Raw genomic sequence first — 5725 nt, forward strand, 5'->3', positions numbered from 1 at the left:
GGGTGGAAGGAGGTGGAGCTCTTGGCGGTCTGCATTTAGGAAGCCCACAGAGGAGCTGGTTCTAAGCCTCCTCCCAGTCATTTCCTCTTCTAAGACACTATTTTCTTCTCTTTGTAGAGCCTTCTTTTGACAGTTTTGAAGGGAGGAGGGAATGTTGAATTAAGTAGAGTTGGTGAATTATTTTAATGATGGTTTCTATGACAACGAGACAAATACTTTCCACATACTTTGTGTTTCAAGCAAGGAGACATTAGGCAAATACTTTTACTGAATAGTGAATGTGGTAAAAACAAAGCAAAACAAAACAAACTCTATAGGCATTTAGTTACTATCAGGTACCACAGATTTGTGCAGTATGATTCTACCCGCTGGTAAAAGTTGTTCTACTTAGATTTAAGGTCAATATCTTAGTAGCATGAAAGTCCCTAGCATTCCTTGACCCAGCAATTTTAACCTTAAATTGTACCTTTAATTGGATCTCCCTAGTTTCCTCCTGAGATAGGTTATAACTTTGCCCATAATATCCTAGAAGAATGCTTGTTTTCTTTTAATTCTTACATATGCAGGTTTCCCTGAGGTCATTCTGGAAGTCTTGCCCTGGCTCTAACTGACCAGCTTTAACTGACAGACCAGCTACATAAATGGCACATTTTTGTGTTGAGTATTGGTCAGCAGAACTCAGTGCAATTGATACTCCTACTTCCAATTCCAGCTCTGCAGAGAAAAACCCATCTATTATTAAAAATCCTATTAGTACTGGGAAGATGGCACTGTTCTCTCTCATTGTAGCTGCTGAGTGTTATCTAATTGGTTTTTATTACTTCGAAACCTTGGGAGTGTAGAGCTCAAATGCACATTTGCTAACAGTTGTGTTCTTTCCTGTTGTACTCATTGGAAATGCTTTTAGATCATTTAGATTTTGTCAGCAAGAAAGAGGGAGAACACTAGAGAGCATTTTGGAGAGTACCTGAAAAAAAACTACAGACCCCAGGATAAGGTTTACTGTGGCTACTATCAGACTCAATACATGAATGCATATCACATATGTGGCTTTTTCCATTATTATCTGTACTGCCGAGAGTATGTTTGTTTCCAGCTTTACAGCAGTATTAATTTTTCATGTGAATGCTCTTGCTCATTTGTGATAATTTGGTCTTATTTTATTTTTAATTGGTAACAAACTCATTTTTCTATTACTATCAGTTCTTTTAAATGATAGAGAATTCATTGATGTTGTTATATGCTCATACTTGCCATGTCCAGGATGTCTTCTTCAGACTTATATGTGATATTAGAAAAGATGGATCCTTTGCCCACCGCAGTGATTACTGTCCCCTTCACATTTTTTTTTCCCCTTGAGAGGTACTGTGGTTCATGCTTGAAATACTAACAATTATTATTAATAGTAGCTAATAGTAGCCACAGCAGTAGCATCAGTATTTTCTCTGATGATATTTTTTCTTCATTTTTTCAAAGCACTTTGCTGCTTTTCTTTAAATACTTTGAGCCAGTGTAAACCTTCCCAACCACCCTTGTTTTTATGAATCCCATCCTAGGCATCAAGGCTTTGATTTGTGAGTGTTCTCCTTATGTGTCATTTAGTGTACTGTCTCCTTCCTTTATGGCTCCAAGAAACGGGTTCCATTTTATCTCCACACTGAAATGGAGTTCTTTAAAATGGCACTCAGCACTTGCATTCAGGTCGCATTTTTTTATTTTTTCTTGGTCTCTACCTTGCCTTTAACAATGTGCTTCTCATTGTGTGATCATAACAGCAGAATTTTTTGAACACTTCCTCGGTACCAAGTACTGTTCTAATCACTTTAATCATACAGTCAAGTCACCATTCTCACAATATCCTATACTGTGAAGAGTACTGTGCTTCCGGTTTACAGACAAGGACATTGAGACAGATGAGATGAAGTCACTTGTCCTAATTGCCCACTTCCCGGGGAGCTCAGGCTCCACCCTGATGGTCTCCTAAGTCCGCATACTCTGCATTTGGCCATGCTGCGGTGCCACCTCTTGGAATGCCCCCTGGCTTGTCATCTGTGCTGTCCTTGCCTCTCACACCTCTCAGACCAAATTCCATTGAGCACCTACTGATTGAGTGCCCAGCAGGGGCCAACCAGCTCCTGTTCTCCTTCAGTCTCCTCTTGTCCCCTTACCCATTAATGGAATTCAGAGGGATAGATAAAGGCCAAAATTATGCTCTGGCTTTTCAGGTCTGGGAGCTCTTTTCCAGATGGGAAGAAGGGCCGTCCAACTGAGAAGCAGCACCGACAGCCTTTCCCACCTCCTGATTATTAATGATTCACTGGGATCCTCTCAATGCCCCCATCTCATCATCATAAATTTATGCAATTGCTCCCTTTTCTTTGACCTCTAAGTCTAATCAGTTACTAAATGTTACTGATCTCCCCCTTTACAGTCCATTTCCACAGCCATAACTCTACCCTAGGCTCTAATCACTTTGTTTCTGAATTACAGTAATGGGTCTAGGTGGCCTTTGCTCCCCCAGGTTCTGTCCATTACAAACCAGTTGCCCACAATCATTTGCACTGTCCCCCAGAGCACTTCCAGTCATCGTTTGTGACCTGGATCAAATGCTAATGCCTCCCCAAAGCCTTCAGAGATCACTCTGTGGTTGATTACCGCTCACCCCTACATCTTTGGTACCATCAAATAATATGTACATGTTTTTCACTGCACTGCACCTGAATCCCTATGGTCTGGACTATCTGTTACTTACTTTTGCATACATAATATCTGACATTGTGTCTGGTACACAATTTTGTGTAGTTAATATAAGAATGAATGTACAGTTGAGTGCAGAAATGAAAAAATCCACCAATAAATAAATATAAGAAAAATGATGACTCTGCAGGGACTTTTAGTTGCCTTACTTACCAAATCCAAATGCCTAAGCACAGTCACAGAGACCCAGTGCCTTGTCCTTCTTTTGACTAAGTTTATCTCTAATGCTACTGATTTGGCCCTGGTTTGCTTAAGCAATGGTGTTTACTGTTTTCTTCAAATAACATTTTTTTCTCCTTGGACTAATAGTTCAAGGCTTTCCTCTACAAAGTCTGCCCCGATTATCTCCACTCCTACCACTTACCTTTTTTTTTTTCATGTAAATAATAATCACAATAGATGGATGAGGAGCTATTACTTTCATGATGGCTTATTGAGGTGGAACCATCCACCAGAGTGTTGATGTGATGTCATCTAACATATTTACCATCAGCTTCCAATGAAGTGGATTGCCCTCTCAATTCTAAATGTGACCTTTTCTATATATTATTCACTATGAGCCCTAGTTTACTCATTTGATAGATGGAGGCAATGGCTTCTAGCTACCTCACAGATTTGTTGTTATCCAACAACTACCAATTCTCTGATTCTCCAGACACTAATATAGTGTCTAAAAATTCAATTTCATGGCAAAGGAGAGTTAGAAAGGGCTTTCAGTTATTAGGTCCCTTAAGAACTGTGTGGATTGCCAGAAATCCTCCAGGATTTGCCTTTGTGGAATTTGAAGATCCTAGAGATGCAGAAGATGCAGTGTGAAGCCTGGATGGCAAAGTGACTTGTGGTTCTCGAGTGAGAGTTGAACTATCAACAGGCATGCCTCGGAGATCTCATTTTGATAGACCACCTGCCCGATGTCCCTTTGATCCCAGTGATAGATGCTATGAGTGTGGAGAAAAGGGACATTATGCTTATGGTTGTCATCACTATAGCCAGTGAAGAAGCAGCAGGTCACAGTCTAGATCATATTCGAGATCCAGCGGTAGGCGATACGCTCGCTCATGCAGCAGGAGCAGGAGAAGGAGGTCAAGATCAGCCTCTCCTCGGCGATCAAGATCTGTGTCTCTTCGTAGATCAAGATCAGCTTCACTCAGATGATCTAGGTCTGGTTCTATAAAAGGATCGAGGTATTTCCAATCCCAGTCCAGGTTGAGATCAAGATCCAGGTCTCTTTCACAACCAAGAAGCAGCCAATCAAAGACCAGATCTCCATCTCCAAAAAGAAGCCATTCCCCATCAGAAAGTCCAAGAAGTGCAAGTCCTGAAAGAGTAGAATAAAGGTTTTAAGTTCACCTTTTTGGGAAAAGTTATTTTGTTTACATAATTGTAAGGGATTTGTGGTGTCTGTAATGTGTAATCTAGGGAAGGGTATTTCAACCGTCTAATCAAAATGGATCTGGACTATTACTCTGTAAATTCACAGCAGTAAGTAATATAAATTTTTGTTGAATGTATTAACATCCTATGGTCCGAAAATGTGGGGTTTTATTTGGCACATTTAAATAAAATGTTTCTAACTAGAAAAAATAAAAAAATAAAATTTCAATTCCATTCAAGCACTGTTTACCTGGAATTGAATCTCACAAGTTAAAGGGTCTAGTATCACAAGACTGATCCTCCCCCAACTTCAGACACCAGTCACAAGTCCTGGGCCTCTCTTACTTCTGACTGACAGACCATAATCCGGAGCTCCCATGACCACCTCCTAGGGTTTAATACTTTGCTAAACCAACTCACAGAACTCAGGAAAGCATTTTACTTAGGCTTACCTGTTCATTATAAAGTATACAAGGAACAGTCAGGTGCAGAAGTACATGGGGTGATCCAGAAGTGACCCAAGTGGAAGAGCTTCTGTCTCCATGGAACTGGGGTTCAGTGGCCTCCTGACACATGGATGAGTTTGCCATGTCCATTCAAAAGCCATTAGGTCTCCTTGTGCAAGAGACTTAACTCACACCCCTCCCCTTCCTAGAGGTCAGTGGGTGGGTTTCTGAGTTCCATTCCTCTAATCATTTGATTTTTGGGGAGCTATCCAGAGGTCCTACCCTAAGTCACCTAATGAGAATAAACTAAAGTGTAATCAAAAGGGGATCATTATGAGTAACAAAAGATAATGCTTCTATCACACAGGAAACCCCCAAGGGTTTTAGGAGCTCTGTACCACAAATGACCACCAGGGACAAAGACAAATATTTTTTATATTACCACATGATGATTAAATGAAACTCTCTCTCTGGATTTCCTATAGTGGCTCAGCAGAGACAAATCTGACTAGCATCCATTAGAACAGGTTCAATCCCTGGCTTTGCTCAGTGGGTTAAGGATCCAGCATTGCCATGAGCTGTGGTGTAGGTTGCAGATGTGGCTCAGATCTGGCATTGCTGTGATTGTGGAGTAGGTGGTGGTTACAGCTCCGATTAGACCCCTAGCCTGGGAACCTCCATATGCAATGGGTGTGGACCTAAAAAAAACAAAGACAAAAACAAAAACAAAACAAAAAGAAACTCTCTGTGAAATATAATTTAGTAAAACATTGAAAATAATTTCATCCACTCTGAATTATTACATTAATGTGGCTATAGTAAGTGCTTATAACTCCCCTTCTCTAGACTTAAAAGCAAAGGGCACAACAAAAATGCCCTTTATATCATCTCTGCATTACCTAACTCTAGGGTTTCCACATTCCTAAAAGTTTTTCTTCCAAAATGTCTCAACTGAATTAACTTCCTCAACCAATAGCCCATAATTTTGTTGACAAGTAAAGCATTTATGGAGAAATTTGTGATCTCTAAACCTTATTGCAGTCCAAGTTGGTAAACACCATCACCCTCCACTAGTAGAGGAATAAACTGAGGTTCAGTCTAGTCACCTGTGCTTTCACACTGTGACAGGGCTGGTGAGCTTAGAGCTG

The 5725-nt window shown here is 40.5% G+C and overlaps 1 pseudogene; it reads left to right on the top strand.

The window, feature by feature from the left end:
* LOC100623228 lies at positions 2031–5177 on the top strand (annotated as a pseudogene).

Source organism: Sus scrofa, chromosome 13 (genome assembly GCF_000003025.6).
Source record: "Sus scrofa isolate TJ Tabasco breed Duroc chromosome 13, Sscrofa11.1, whole genome shotgun sequence".
In the NCBI taxonomy this organism is placed as follows: domain Eukaryota; kingdom Metazoa; phylum Chordata; class Mammalia; order Artiodactyla; family Suidae; genus Sus; species Sus scrofa.